The sequence below is a fragment of the Cupressus sempervirens genome, chromosome 4, assembly GCF_028749045.1.
Source record: "Cupressus sempervirens isolate cs-2001-9-10 chromosome 4, ASM2874904v1, whole genome shotgun sequence".
NCBI classification, from domain to species: Eukaryota; Viridiplantae; Streptophyta; class Pinopsida; order Cupressales; family Cupressaceae; genus Cupressus; species Cupressus sempervirens.
In genome coordinates, this window is record NC_143121.1 from 47,041,762 (window position 1) to 47,055,661 (window position 13,900).

Below are 13,900 nucleotides of genomic sequence, written 5' to 3' on the forward strand. Positions count from 1 at the left end.
CCAACTCCAGCATCAGTGGATGACTTCTTGACATATATTTTAGGTTTGTTCATGTAGTCACACATAACAGATTTGGGAGACATCATTGATGATATACATCTTCTCTTTGATGATGACGATCCTTCTTTAGTTGTTGCAAGGCCTCACTTTGACCCTCTTGTCCATTCTCTACATGATCAGTCTTTATAGGTTGATGTAATTGTGGATCCTTATATACAATAGTTGAAGGAGGTCTCTTCATCATTTGAGGAGACACTTTGTTCTTTGGTACATTTTCTACATCCATCCTTGTTCAAATTGCACTTGTTCTTTTTAGTAGTCTTGGAAGGGATGACTATCAACATTGACACAGGGATAGTTGAGTAGGTTTTAGAAACACCATTTATCATTGGGATTCTTTCTACACATAGGGAAATCATCTCACATAAACCTCTACCATTATTTCTTCCCAAGGGAGGAACATTATTTAGAAATTATGGATCAACTTCTACATTAGAGCAGTTATCACTGATTGGCACATTACATTTAGGGGGGTGGACTACCTTGTTTCCTTCTTCTTCTCTTTAATGGGGGGGACTTTTTCCTCTTATGGGCTTTTGTCCTTCTCCTAATTCTCTATTGTATATACTTGATGTATGTCATAATAGGGGGGGTCTTGATTACTCCATCCATCCATGCATCTAGTTTTTTCATCTTTCTTTTTGGGGGAGGGTTTTTCCCATGAACTTTTTCCTCTTTCTCTACTTCATGAGAGATTTCATTGCATTATGTACATGGGTACCTAACATGGCCTAGTAGCTGGGACCCATTTTGCATTTCATTCTAACTTTTGTAAGCTTAAGTGGACTCCCCTAAGTTGCACTGAAGGAAGGTGTTGGTGTAAATAAGTAATTACTTATTACACTTTACTTAGGTTTATGCATTATTTTATTATTATGCATTTTTTTATTATATCTTAGGTGAGACACTTAGGAGTTTGTATACTCTTATGAGATGTCATGTTGACAACACTAGAGTTTGCATAATTAACTAAGTTTTCATGAAGACAACACAATTATTCACACTTCTATTTTAGAACATGGTGTCTACAACATAATTTTGCATGCTACATCTTTGTAAGATTATCCTCTCATCATCACACTTACTTCTATGCTTAATGAAGGATAATCCACACCTGGTGGACATGTGCCCGGTTGTATGACTTATCATGTTGCTAATTCCTATTCATTATAGAAGCATTCTAGAGGCCTTTATATATAGGAATTCCTAGTGTACTTTCACATCACACAAAACATTGAATGATAATAAATCAATTTAGATATTGTTATTTTGATCATACCTTGTTGGTCTATTCTTGTGCTTGTGCTTGAGTTCCTTGATCTTGGTTGATTTTTTCCTAAGGAAAATTCTTACAATTCCAAGTATCTAAAAGAAATATTAAAAACTTTTGGTGTGGAAGATTCAAGACCAATTAGTACTCCTATTGTGACAGGACATAAACTATCAAAAATTGGCAATTCTGCTAAAGTAAATCAAAGATTGTATAGTTCTATGATTGGGAAATTGCAATATGTAGTCCATAGTAGACCTAAAACTGCACTAGATGTTAGGATTTTTGTAATATTTTCTACAAATCCTAAGGAGAATCACTTAATTGTTGTTAAGAGGATTATCAGATACTTGAAAGGTATAAAAGATTATGGTCTGTACTACAAGGAAAATGACAAATTTTAATTGAGAGACTATAGAGATTTTGATTGGGCTGGAAACATTGATGACAAAAAAAGTACAAGTGGAGGAGTATTTTTCTTAGGAAAAGGATTGGTTACTTGGACTAGCAAGAAACAAAATTATATTTCACAATCTAGTACTGAAATTGAATATGTGGTTGCTACTATGAATTGCACAAATGTGTTGGAAATACTAATGGGAATAATATACTTCTGAAGGGGGGGAGGGGAGGGGATGAATTAGAAGTACTAGTATTTAACCAATAAAACTTTTAACTTTAAAACAATGCATACATTAACATATTGAAATAACATATAAAGTAAATGCATCCACATAAACACTTGACACCAAATATGATTACCCAAAAAACCTCCAATGAGAATGTAAAATTGGGGTGGGGATGACACCCACAATTCTTCACTACTCCAGTAATAAAGTTCACTTGTTAAGGTTACATAGTTTGACCATCCTCATGATCTACCCTATGAAAGGCTTGCACTGTTAAAGGCTTACAAAGGATTGTTAGATCCCACCCTATTAAAGGAGTTTAACACTCTACTAAAAGTCTACCTAGCTAAAGGACTTAAGAAAACTCACTTGAAATGTCACATTTTAAAAGGATTTTACAATGACTATTAAATCAACCTTAGTCCAAAGGATTTCACCTTGCTAATATAGTTATTAGAAAGTAACAGTAGAATGTTTGATTGGATACACTTACAACTTATTCTTGCTGATTTTAGATTGCAATTCTATCCATCTTGATTCTCTTGATTTGTTGTATCAATGTTGTATACCTTCTCCTCTATTTTTCAAATTGATTCAACAATCCTTTCACACTTCTAAATCATGTTTAAACTGATTATGATCAATTCACCCCTTTAAGTTCCTTTAATTCTTCATTTTCATCCCTTCCTTGTTCATATAAACACTCTATGAATTATGGGGCTTCATCTCCCTTTAAAAATACTTTGGTGGCTTAGGGTTAGGTATGAATCTATGATTGAGATTCATTCATTTTTTCCTGCTTAATTCCTTCCATTTTTAAAATTGGTTGCATGTTGATCACATAGGGAATCCAAATAGATTCAATCTTATCTTTAAAGCTTTGAGATTTATCCATAAGTTAGCTCAAAAATGGTTTACATAGTTGTTTATGACATTAAAAACAACTATGTCCATTCTGTGGTACTCAACACTTGATAATACTGATGCTCGACACTATAATTATGTCTTGCTTAACACTTGAACTTGATTAACATCAATTGTTGACTTAGCACTTAAATTGCTAAGTGTAGGAGTTGATGAAATCCAACTCGATAGCTCACCAAGATCACCTATGTGCAAATAACTTATAGAAGGGAAACCAAGGAAGGAGGAGGTGGAGCTTGAAAAAACCCTAAATAGACTTGAGAGAGAATATATTGCAAAAAAATGAAAATGTATTTAAAATGAAAATGAGATGAGTTGAGAAAATACAATGAGAGAGCTCGAATATAAAGGCCTCATGAAAGCTTGTAGAACAAGTTGAAAAGTGGTAGAAGATAAGATTGACAACTAAGCATCCACAAAAAGGTGGAACATGCTAGAAGGGAACAAACTCCCATGTTGTCAACAACTCATCACTACAACTATTAACTACTAAATATTAAATAAATGCATTAACCAATGTAAACTTAAGTAAATAGAATAAATAATTAATAATAAATTATTTACTCTAACATCCCCCTTAAGTGCAACTTAGGGGAATGCCTTAAGATCACAAAACTAAGAGAAAATATAGGATGGGTCCTGGCAGCAAGGCCATGTTAGGTACCCATGTACAATGCAAAGAGATGTAACCTTTGAAAATGGGGAAAGAGAGAAAACCACATGGGAAAAGCCCTCTCCCAAAAAGAGGTAACCTAGTGAAGAATTGAAGAAGTCTCCAACTAGAGAAATGTCCCATAAAATAGGAATAATTAGTGATCTTGAGGAGCATCATTGAAGCATGAAGAAGCTGTAAAATCTACCATCAGAAAGAAATTTCTGATTTGAAGAACCTCCATGGAAGAAAAAGGCATCAACTGAGAATGTCTATATGGTAGATGATCCATCGAAATGCATAGGTAGCCAACCACTACAATCACCTCTTATATAGGATCAACCATTGAATACATAGCTCACACTATTGATCCATCAAACCAAGGATACATTAGAACAACCAAATAACCCCCCCATAAGTGTAGATGGGGTGAGATGATAGGAAACTAAGGTGGGCCAAAATCTTCTATAGACAAAACCAAGAATGATGAGAGAGGGGAAGAGGTACAAACACCTATAAAGACACAGTCACACCAATGCTACATGGGAAAACAAAAGGAAGAAGTCCTAAAACAACAAAAAACTATCCCCGCAATGGTGCTTTATAAAAATAGTTTAAGTACAACTATCTCAAAACAACGTTCATGAACCTGAAATGCAAGAGTGGTACTTTATCTTAGTGTGTATACATAAAAGTGCTTACAAATGATGTCTATAATGATTAGAAAAAAAAAGGTTGATACAAAAGATGGCACATCCCAAAACAAAAGATCCCATGCCATGAAAATGATCCTCAGACTTGGAACACCTAAGATATCCACTATAGAAAAGAATGCCAGAAACATGATAGAAAGAGCATGGGGAAAAATCACAAGAAAATGACAGAATTTTTGAAAAGATGACAAAACCAAATTTCCAAAAATATAACATTTTAAAAAAATGGACATAGGATGCAAAAGATATGCATGCCAGAGTCAAAAATAGAACTTTAGACTTCAACTACAAAAATGAGCAACTAAATTGCATCAAAATCTAAAAATACCTACACCAATGTCTCCGTCTTGGAACCAACTTTTTGACACTTATTTTGGATTAGAAAAATACCTCTATATGCTCAAGTTATGGCCAAAAAATTGCAAGTAGGTCAAAAAGGATCCTAGAGCCTAGTAGGGATGATGATGTAGTGTTGATGTCATGTTGATGTTAGCACTTTATTGTAAAAAAATTGATAGCTTGGGGGTTGTCACAGCAAAATAATAAGCCATGTGGTGTTGACTGTGCAAAAAGGATAGCCAACTATGCAAAAGTATCCACACACACACTGATGGAGTAGACAACTATGCATGAGTAAAGCTGTAGTAGAGAAGTGATTTAGGGGTTACTAAACATCAAAAAAGCATAGGAAACTGACAAAGGAATGAGAGGTGCTACTGAGGGGGGAGGTATGCTAGTAGTGGTCAAGCTTGAGTTGCCCTACACTAGCATGTCTGGCTGCGACAGCCTGCAAGTTGGGCGGAGGCTACACGGTGGTAGCTATTGGATGATGTGGTGGTGGCACCCCAGTGATATGCCAAAAGCTATATTTTAAAAAATTTTCCTGCTAAATTGTTTGTACAACCATATGGCAAGGCCTCTAACTAAAAAAATTTGCCTCCCAGAACTCTATCTCCAAAATTGACAAATTTTATATGAATCTTGACTGTAAACAACCTTCCAGATCCAATGGTAGCATCCACTTAGGCCCAAAGTGCTTCAAAAAATTGCTCTTCCCTTAGATTGAAGAAAAATGCATAAATAAACTAGGGTTTGTGTCTCTAAAACATGCCTTCAAAATTCCTTCAATAAAGTAGTAGTAAGGCAGCTTTGATACCATGTAGGAGTTGATGAAATCCAACTCCACAAAGAGAAACCAAGAAGGAAGAGGTGGAGCTTGAAAAAACCCTGAATGGACTTGAGGGAGAACATATTGCAAAACAATGAAAATGTATTTACAATGAAAATGGGATGAGTTGAGAAAATAAAATGAGAGAGCCTGAATATAAAGGCCTTATGGAAGCTTATAGAACAAGTTAGAAAGTGGTAGAAGATAAGGTTGACAACTAAGCATCCACAAAAAGGTAAAACATGCTAGAAGGGAACAAACTCCCATGTTATCAGTAACTCATCACTACAACTATTAACTACTAAATATTAAATAAATGGATTAACCTATGTAAGCTTAAGTAAATAGAATAAATAAATAATAATTAATTATTTACTACATGAACTTAGTAAATATCTTAAGTGTGTTGACACTAAATTTTCAAAACCAATCTGAGATCAATAATCTTCCCCTTTGATATGAGTGTCAAAAACACTTAACTGTACATAACAGATCTAATTTCTTTGAGTATAATATACATACAATTTAGCATATGTACAAAACTTCAAAATTTGTAATAGACTCATATACCTCAAAAATTTGGTGACTCCCCCTGAGTTAATGTGCCCATTGTATATCAAAAATTTTCTTCTCTTCTTTGAGTAAATTTGCTTCATGCTAATACTCTTTGACTTCAAACACTTTGTTTCTATCTGATATACTATGTTTTTGCTAGTTGCTCCCCCTTAGCTTATTCTCTCCCTTTTTGGGTCTCCTCCTTTTTAATATTTCTCCCCCTTTTTGACACTAATTCCAAAGGTTCTATACATTGATTGTGTATTTTTCCAAGAAATCCTTGTGGACTTCCATAATGATCTTCAAAGCATCCTAGTTGTCTAATGCAACATCTAAGGACTTGATCTAGATGGCTGTCTCTACTGCAAGACGAACTAGACCATCTAATGTTGAAATATTGGGGTCCTTTCTTTAACACTATTTCTACATAGGCTGGTTCTTTCTAGAGTATTTCCATATGGGGGATAAGGGAGGCTTGTATATTAATCAACTTAGCTCTTATATTAGCCTCTTCTATTGTGAACACAACTAGTTGATTTTGTGTATGAAGCATCAATGAAAGTGTTTCTCTCCTTGAGTTGGATTTTGAGGTAGTTGCATGCTTGAAATCTTAAATTTTCTTTCTAGACTCAAAATTCTATAGCTCGTCTCTTATGTGAAGAGTGTGGGGTCACAAAATTTTATGTACAATGACAATATGTTCTCAAGTACTTTCTTCAATTTTTCAATTTTGTTAGCCAACTCAACTTGGGATAGTGCTATTCCACTAGATATCTTTTCATTTACTTTCCCTTGAAATTTCTTTTCAAACCACTCCATGAATTTAACATTGGTATCTTGGTCTACATTTATGAGCTCTTCAACAATCTCTAATAGATTTTTTAATATAAGCTTAGAATTAGTAGGTGTTTGCAAGCTTAAAGCAACTAAAAATGATGTTTTTGATCTCCTGAAGTGCTTGCCTTTGTTTATATTCTATCCTTAGTATCTCTTGATTTTTATTTCTTTCCAATGCTTCTTGCATGATATTGATCTATTCTAAGTTCATGGTTGCATAATCATATTTTGGTATCACTATTTCTTCATCTAACAGTGCATCACCATAGTGAAACACTTTAGCAACCTTTGTTGAGCTTGAGCCTAGTGCTAAAATCTGCAATGGTATTGCATCAGTGCTTGGCCTTTGAAGGACTTTAGTAGGAGTACCAGTTGTTGGTAAATTTACCAATTTCTAAATGGCTTCTTGCTCCTTCTCCTTGGGTATGTCCTCTTCATCAAATTTTCCTTGATCAATCATGATCAATTTAGGTGCACCATCTATTTGTGCAGTAGTTACATAAGCATCTATCTATCCTACTTGTTCTTTTCTAGGCTCCTTTTCTTCTATAGTTTGAGTTTCATCAACTTTTTTAGTAGTGTCAACCTTTGAAGATTTATCCTCTATTTGTGTCAATGGTTGAACACTCGTAGCTATAGGGATAATAGAAGGTGGTTCATGTGTATTCACCTTTTCCCTTGTTATGTTAGCTACTATCTTTTGTAGTTCATCCACACTAACCAATATAGGATTTTCACATAGCCTTTCTTGTAATGTGGATTGGTCAAGTATCTTTTTCAAATCTTTTGTAGTCAATGGATTAATGTTATGATGTGATTTTTTAGGAACATCTTTTACTATTATTGTCTTTGTAGTTGTATTTGTGTCACGTGGAGGGCTCATGGCTAGCAATTGTGAATCTTCCACATTCTATTCTACTTTATGCTCATTAGTTGTTGCCACCTCATCTTTCTTTTGTTATGTCTCATCGACTCTAGTGTCTTCTTTTTCTTTTGCTATTTCTTCATCCTTTTCCTCACCTTCTTCTTCATTATTCCTTCCCTCAAAGGGATCTACTTCTCCTTCTTTTATAGTTGTCAATCCATATATTAATCTTCACATTTGTGTGGACTTCTTCACAACATCCTCAATTTTATTTTGTAAAATGTTAAATGCCCTATAATTTGGTGTAAATATGCTACCATATTTCTTATTTTCCTTAGTTATTTTTCCTTTTCACATTTCTAGCATCACTTGTGCCAATGTAGATTCTCTTACTTCTTTTTCCATATTTAGGCAATAGTGCTACTTATTCTCAACAATAGAATACAAATATTTAAGCATAGTGTTATCAAATTCAAGATGAGTGTTCTTGAATTTTTCCATCATGGCATATACAGACTCTTCAACCATGTTCTAGTCTTCTCTACTTAGTTTACCAAATTCATTTTTTTTCAAACATATCAAATCAACATTATCTCTAACATTATCACAAATGTTTTCATGTTTAGATTTGGGAACATGACTTACCATCTTGAATTGGCTTGTGTCCTTTGACTCCATCTTTTCATCATCTGACTCTAGTTGTGCTACATATTTTCTTCTAGGTTTCTTTTGTAGAGGACTAGTTTTCTTAGTTTATTTGGTCTTCTCTTTGGCTTGCTCCTTAGCCTTTTGAGTGGTTTCCCTTGTAGTAGCTCTGGTTGCTAGAGCTATAGGCTTTTTTGCACTAGGCTTTGTAATCTTCTTTGCCTTAGGTTGTGCAACTGGTTGTGTTTTGACCTTTCTCTTCTTTTCTTGTGGCTTGGCTAGTGCTTCCTCAACATTGTCTCCCTCAACACCTTCTTCTTCTTGATCCTCACCCATGCCTTAGGTAAAACCAAGAGGTTCTTGACCTTGTACCTCTTCTTCTTCTTCATTATATTCTCCATCATTTCCCTTCTCCAAACTTGGCTTTGAGTTTCTTCACCATTTTATCTTTCTTCTTCAAAGTTGGTGTTTTTTAAATTCCATCTCTACCTTTGATTTAACAATCTCATAGTTGCCAAAAGTTTTGGCACTCTTATCAACTTCTTTAGCAAGAAGTGTAGTGATAGTAGCTAAAGCTTCATCAATGTTTATTTCATAATCTAAAGGCCTTAACCATCTCACTCTAGGTACTACAACCTAGATGAAGGTGTAGTCAATGTCTGCTAAAAAAAAAAAAATCATTGTAATATTTTTCCACTAGGGAAATAGGAATTCTCAACATCTATTTTATGGATTGCTTGACATCTTCAAAATAACTAGTCATTACTGACTCAAAATTCTCCCCCATTTATTCAATGTACTCATTTATTTGCATAGAAAATAACCTATTAGTCTTCCATCCTACTTTACCAAAAGATGGGAATTTATTTTGAACATAGAAAACTATGCATATTAGTATGGAACCAAACTTACATTGAGCACTTTTAGGCTTCCTTATTACTCCTAGGTTTTCAATTATTTGCTGCAATTGGAGTTCTACAACATCATAAGTATGATCTTTCTTGACTATCTTGTAGCTTGCATCAACTATTATACATGGAACACTATTTAGTCTTCTTGACTAATAGAATTTATGTGATATGACTCTCACATAAAAGTCAATAAGTGTATCTGAAATGGTGTCAATAGTCATCCCTCACTTTTTCCACTTGGCTCTAGTATTTCGCTCAATTACCTCTTTTGAATTGTTCCTCAATGTCTTAGGTTGAAGTAGGGTTGGGTATCTAGTAACCCTATGTATAATTCTCTTTGAAATTTTTATGGGTCCACCTTCTAGCCATAGAAAACCATCATGTATCTTTGTTAGAACAATCTTGATCCATTTAGTTTTGAGGACAGCTGGAAAGTCTAGGGCACGGGTTAGGCTCTCCTCTCTACAATTTTGAATTCCTCCTTCAACTCCCCATTTTTGCATAATCTATCATATGCTTGTATAATTTCCATGTCTCTAATATAACCTACCTTGAAATCATAACACTTCCTCACATCTTGAACCATAAAAACCTTAGGTGGAATAACTAATAACATGCCTGCTGGATCATTCTTTTATGCAACTTCTGGTATGGCCTTAAAATATGGTTGTTTAACCTCATTACTAATTAACTAAACTTTGATTTTTTCATTCTCTTTTGGATTCTTAGATCTTGAGGCCATTATGAAAACTAGGGTTTTAACAAATATGTAAATTACATAGCTCAGCAGGTGAAGAATACATTTGGACTTGATGAACTGACACTCAATCTTTACTATGATCCATGCAAATGCTTTGATCTTGCTTGTAAGTCACTCCTTCGTTCTGCTTGCTCTTGATCTATGTTTGTAATGATGAAAAATATGTAGAATTTTTCCTTATACCCTTTCAAAATATAACATTTATTACATAGTACATGTACAACTATAAACTTAGCTTTAATGAAATTTCTGTTTCACTCGGCATTCATTGATTTTACCATCACTTGACAACTATAAGAATTACCCTTACTCAACACCAATAGAAATTTCTTTCACTATACAGTTACTACTGAATCAACTTCAACTGACTTTGGTTGACAGCTCAACACACACTAGGATTTTACTCGGCAATTGAAGAGAACTTTTTATACTCGGTAGTAAGATGAAAACTTAAAGGTTTGAGCTTTGATTTTCCTTATTATCTTGCATCTTTCTTCATGCTAATACATCTTTTTTTGTATTAACTTCTTTTGGAACTGATGTATGATAAATTTTTTTAAATATCAATCCCAAATACCTCCTTTTTCTTAGTTCAATGAGATGTGACCACTTGACCTATTAGGTGAAGTGATCCCTTCATTTCATGTGTTGTGTCCATCTTTCTTCTTCTATGTTTTGTTCATCTTTCTTCTAATGTTTTCAACATCTACCTTTCCTTTTCCTTTGTTGAACTCTAAGTTAGGTGCCTTTGTCCTTGTTGGGTATTGCTTGCTGATATGAGCAATTTTCAAACAACTAACACATGTAGTTTGACTCAACCATCTATTGTAGTTACCACTAAAGTGTTTTCTTATGCAATTATTAGGGATGTGTCCATACTCTTGATAATAATGATAGCTATATCTTGTATTATAATCCCAACTATAGGAATTTTCATAATTTCTTCCCTTTGTTGGCTTGTTTGATGACCATGTGGACTTCAATCTACATTCAAAGGCTTTGTGTCCAAACTTCTAACAATTGTAGTAGTGTCCTTTAAATTTTGGTGCATGCATGGTTCTGGTTCTATATTCATGTGCCTAATGACCTTGTTTGTTGCATTTGTGACAATGAGTCATGTTCTTAGGCTTAGTATTCTTGTTCCTGCAAACATTGGTTGTATGTCCTTTCTTACCACAATGATGAAAAGTAGGTTTAGAATTCTTACCTTTATTATTTATTTCCTCAACAGCTTTGGATGATTCTCCTTCTTTAGTGCTTATGTAGCCTAATCTTGATGTGTCTTTACTAGATCTAGGGGATTTTAGTAGTTTCTCAAAGTACTTGATGGATTCATTTGGCTTGTTGAAACTTTCAGCAAACTCCTTTTCTCTTTTTAGGTCATTCTGTAGTTGTTCATTTTGCAACTTCAATGTAGTTATCTCAATATCCTTGAAATTCAACTCATGACGAGCATTCATCATTTCGCTTAATGTTTCCAATTGCATGTTTGAGATCCTAGATAGCTCTATTGATTTTTCTTCCAATCTGTTTGCCAAAATTCTTTTGTCTTTTTCAATCATGGCCTTGTCTTCTATAGCTCTCTTCTTTTGTTTAGTCACCTCTGATAATAGTATAGCTTGTGATTCTTGTTCAAACTTGATATTTCTAATTTCCTCATCTTGTGCTCTATTCTTATCCATGAGAGTTGTAATTGCTACATCAAATTCATAGGAGTTACTTGTAGATGCTCAAAAATGGTTTGCATCTACGGTTTAATCACTTCTTCATACAAATTCATCCCATTTTCTCAATCCACTAATTTCGATCTTTTGGCCAACTTGATCATATCTCAATAGTGTCTGTCATCATTCGTATACTCTATCATTTTGAAATCATTTCATCTCAACTCAAAACCATTTTGAATCAACCCAAAATCACTCAGAATTAGTCTAAATCATCATGAAACATATCAAACATCCCAAATCTATGATAATTTGTCTGATCCTAGGCATTGTGTTGGTTTTTAGTGCCTTGGATACCTATCAATTTATGAAATCTTAGAAATCTAACCTTAGTATCATCATGGCTCTTAGTGCTAGGTCCAGCTATCATTAACATCATCTAATCTTTGACATTGTCGACTCTCTCAGTGCCAGTCACCTACTAATTTTCTCCATAGGATTAAATAACCCATAATTTAGTCCTATGTCATTCCACTAATTATTATTCTTAACTAACCTTCTCAATTAGTTGTTGTTTTACTAATTAATTGGTTCATCATTCAAAAACCATGGAAATTCTTAATTTCCTAAGTCATATTTTCCACCATTAATTCTATTTTTCATTAATTTCCATTTTGTGGAATAAAAGATTTTTAATTCAAATATTCCATAAAATATTGACATCATCATGACACATGTGTGTGACACCTCGTAGATTCTCCTTTGACATTTGGCTAAGATATTTCATAATCCAATATTCTTATTCTCTTATGCACATCCATATTTAGCTTCCTTTGTCATAGATTCTTGGCTTTAAGTGGGCTTGAGGTGTCATATGATGTGTCATAGATTCTCTTCCGCATTAAGACATGTTTGACTTCCAAGCATCATACAATCTGACATTTGGTATCTTGTGTCATATGCATCATGGATTCTCTAAGGAATCTCTTGCCAAGTCGCATATCCAAGGGTGTCAAATCCAATGCTCTAACCTTGTGTGCTGATTATAAAATGAGCATTCTTCCTCTCATTTTTGGTCCTCATCTCTTTAGTATTTTCACTCCATCTCTCACACTAAAATCATATCTTCTAGTATTCTCATAATATTATCCCCATCATAGACTTTTTCTTCAACATTGTGTGCACTATACGAAATTTGGAGCTAGATCATATGGAGAAGAAAGAAGGACACGGGAGCTACAAATGAAAGAGGAAGTTTTAACTTTGTTTTCTTCTTTTGTTCATTTGGCTTTCATGGTGGACTAGAGGGTGTTAACATATGTTTATTGGGTTTGTTATTTAATAATAGTATGTTAGACATTAGCCTATTTTCTATCCTACAACTATCTACAAATAACTTTGTGGTGTCAATCCTTGTTTGTAGGATGTTGTCGAAGACCTTGTGTGTCTATCAAAACCATGTGTGTGGATTTCCTAAATTAGATAACACTTCATTTGGTGCTTAAAATGAACTTTTTATTTTCTTCTTGGCATGTCTATAATGTTTAAATCCCTATGAGTTGCATGGTCATATCCTCTCCCCTTGCCATTCGTGGATCTTGGTTGTAAGAGAAATCTATGTAATTTCTATACTGAAGCCTACCTTGGACCAAGATATCTATTATTAGGTATGCCAGGGATGACTTTAGAGTGGTAATGGGTTGAATCTAGGTCAAGATTCTAGCTGCTATATAAAACTAGATTACAGTGAAAGCCATGTCGGTAGTATTGTTGCATGATAGCTCTCCTCCAGTACCTTTGTGGTGAATTAAACCCTGGTTCTCAAGGATGGGGGACCTTTTGTAGGAGTTTATCATTCACTTGCCGAATGGAATGCCCTTACAAAAAACCATGTTTGAGTGGCCAAAATCCTTTCTATGCACTAGCTCAAGGGGTCACCCATGCCTATGAAGACATCCTACATTTTTGTGGTCCTTAGTAGAGACAACAATCCCTTGGGAAGTCACGCCCCTTGGGAAGTGGATCTTGGTAATCCCAACAAGTGAGTTTATTTTAAGGGGGAGTCTGTGGCACCAAGATCATAGGTTTTTTTCTCTAGATAAGTGTGGCTAAACTTTGGTTCAAGTAGGAATTTAGTGGATACAGTCCTACAGCCTAGGTTGTAGTGTGCTTGTTCACTTTTAACAACAACTATTCTTTTCTTAATGTGTCTTGCATGTGCGTAAAACATTAATCAAGATAAAAACC